Consider the following 3,485-nt stretch of genomic DNA (forward strand, 5'->3'; position numbering starts at 1 on the left):
GGGGGTTCCTCTTTAAAAAAAGAGGGACCAGAGGGTGTGTGCCAATTACAGGGACATCACACTCCTAAGCCTCCCTGGCAAAGTCTACTCCAAGGTACTGGAAAGGAGTGTCCGTCCGATTGTGGAACCTCTGATTGAGGAGGAACAATGTGGGTTCTGTCCTGGCCGTGGAACAACAGACCAGCTCTTTACCCTCATTGGACTCCTGCAAGGGGCTTGGCAGTATGCTTATCCAGTCTATATGTGCTTTGTGGACCTGGAAAAGGCATATGACTGGGTCCCCCAGGATATACTGTGGGAGGTACCGTGGGAGTATGGGGTGAGGGGGCCACTTCTTAGGGCCATTTAATCCCTGTACACCCAAAGTGAGAGTTGTGTCAGTGTCCTCGGCAATAAGTCAGACTTGTTCCAATTGGGTGGTGGCCTTCGCCAGGGTTGCACTTTGTCAACAATTCTGTTCGTCATTTTTATGGACAGGATATCAAGGCGTAGTCGTGGTGGAGAGGGTTTACAGTTTGGTATGCTGAGGACTGCATCGCTGCTTTTTAAAGATAATGTGGTCCTGTTTGCATCATCAGCCTGTGACCTGAAGCACTCACTGGACAGGTTTGCGGCTGAGTGTGAAGCAGCGGTGATGACCATCAGCACCTCCAAGTCTGAGGCCATGGTTGTCTGCAGGAAACCGGTGAATTGCCTTCTCTGGGTAGGAAATGAGGTCCTGCCTCAAGTGAAGGAGTTCAAGTATCTCAGGGTCTTGTTCATGAGTGAGGGAACAATGGAGTGTGAGATTGGACGGAGAATCGGTTAGGCAGGAGCTGTATTACAGTCACTTTATCACATTGTTGCAACGTAAAGGGAGCTGAGCCGGGAGGCAAAGCTCTCAATCTACTGTTCGATCTTCGTTCCTACCCTCACCTATGGTCATGAATGATGGGGTCTTGACCGAAAGGACAAGATCACAGATGCAAGCGGCCGAAATGGGCTTTCTCAGGCGGATAGCTGGTGTCTCACTTAGAGACTGGGTGAGAAACGCTGCTATTCGCGAGAGGCTCAGGCTTGAGCCGATGCTCCTTCACGTAGAAAGGAGTCAGTTGAGATGATTCGGGCATCTGTGTGGATGCCACCAGGGCGCCTCCCTAGGGAGATGTTCCTGACACATCCAGCTGAGAGGAGACCTCGGGGCAGGCCCGGAACCAGGTGGAGGGATTATATCTCGACACTGACTTGGGAGCGCCTCGGGATCTCCCAGTCAGAGCTGGTTGATGTGGCCTGGGAAAGGGAAGATTGGGGATCCCTGTTGAAACTGCTGCCCCAGCGACCCAACTACGGATAAGTGGTTGAGAACATGGACAATTTCGTACAGATATTCACTTTATCCATCCTCGATTTTGAATGAATAAAGACAATACCAAAATCGGCTAGAGATGACAATAAACTTGAACAAATAACACCGAAGGGAATAAATAATGAAATAAATATGTAAATCAAAGATGGTAAAGACGCATTCCCAAACCCTTACTGGCACTCTTAACCTAACTAAAAGGAAATTCATGAATTAAAAGATTTTAATATATATATATAAATAAATAAATTACAATTAAATAACCCATCAATGGGTAAAAATACTTTTGAAATATTTTCATTTTGGACAAATGAGGGAACCAAAACTTTTCCTGAACAGAAAACAACAAGAAACGAGAACTGTGAAATCATAAACTCATACCCTCACTACACACATACTATTCATAACCTCAGTTAAAAAAAAACTATAACAAAATGAGGCCCTTTCAGAAATGGGAAAATACAGTCTAAACCTTAAAGCAAGGGCGTAGGTTTGGTCTCCATATTGGTAGGGACGCTATAACAGCATAACCAGCACTTTTTGCTGGGGATGGGACATTAATAAGGCCAAAAAGATTGGCTACATTTCTCAAAAATAGCTGGTTCATACATAAAAATGAAAAAAGTTATAGTAAAATTATTTTCATGGGAGGAAGTCATTTTTCAAAGTGCTTGCTTCATATAAAGGAAAGTTACAGTGGTTGTGTTTTTTTTTGGGGGGGGGGGGGGGTAAAAATATGCATAGGCTGCAAATAAAAAATATTTTTTAATGTAGAAAATACATACTTTTAATTAGGAAACAAATGCACAGTTGAATTAACGTTAACAGTAGAAAAAGTACAGGAAGACACGTCTCTAAGCAGCTTTCTACTCGAGTTTTACGGGCTAGCAAGTTCACACATTTTAATATTATGCTAACTCTGATGCAGGTCGGACTTTCAGTTGCAAAATTAGTGGTGTGTTCCCCACCTTCACAATATTGATATCTTTTTACATTACTGACAGTGGATGCTGCTGCTGGCCGGAAAAAAAAAAAAAACTTCTAAAATCCCTCCTCTTCAAAGGGGGCGGAGAATATGTTGACATGTATTTCTGTCGGGATTGTGTGAATGTGGGGGTTCTAGTCATCAACCAATCAAACGTGCGTTTGAGGGGGGAAAAATGGACCTGCACATTCAGCCTATATAACTGAATTCGTTATATAATGCAAATAGGGTTGCTTAAAAGTTGGTGGGGACGATTTCAGCATCCTTAAAAGTTGGTGTTATGTCCCTACCTATACAAACCTACGCCCTTGCCTTAAAGCTTTAAAACCAAATTTAATCTTGGGGAATTTGGAAAATGGACAAATGGAGACTAAAAAAGACAGAACTCCAAGTCCTGATTCGACTCTAAACCTAACTGGATGGTAAATCATGAAAGAAAAATAATGATCGAAAGCGAAGTTTACCGTGTCATTAAAATCACCCATCAATAGGTGATAATAAAAAAAGACTGGCATTTGAAATGTCATTTTCATTTTAACCACGTGGGGGAGCCAAACACCAACTTTCCTGGAAAAAAAAAAAAAAAAAAAAAAGGGTAAAATAAGAACCCATACCCTCATTCCTATACAGAGGTCGGTAGAGTAGCCAAAAATTTGACTCGAGTTGTGTTACTTTAAAATATTATTCAAGTAAAAGTAGTCCAAAAATGTATTCAAGTACAAGTGAAAAAGAATTTGATGGAAAAAATATTGAAGTAGTGAGTAACATTGTGAGTAACTGCTTAAGTTTTTTTTTTCTAAACAATATTTTTTTTCTCAGCACAGTTATCTATACAAACTGCTGTTATACTGAACTATGACATATTACATAACCACATTAAGCCAAAGAAATACAACAACAAAAAAACATGAAATTCATCATCTTCATTTTCGACCTCGAATTGAATTTTAGAAAATGTTGCTGCCTTTGGAAAGAAAAAAAAATCGATAATTCGTTTCTGCGCCATGTTGACGCCTCTTCTGTCAACAGTTAACTTTTCTGTTCCAATAGTGCCTCATCCCAGTGTTTTTCAACATTTTTTGAGCACACTTTTTTCATTATAAACATCCCAAGGCACGCTCCCAGTAAAATTGTAAAAATGAATTTCTGTAGACAATA

The sequence above is a fragment of the Corythoichthys intestinalis genome, chromosome 2, assembly GCF_030265065.1.
Source record: "Corythoichthys intestinalis isolate RoL2023-P3 chromosome 2, ASM3026506v1, whole genome shotgun sequence".
NCBI classification, from domain to species: domain Eukaryota; kingdom Metazoa; phylum Chordata; class Actinopteri; order Syngnathiformes; family Syngnathidae; genus Corythoichthys; species Corythoichthys intestinalis.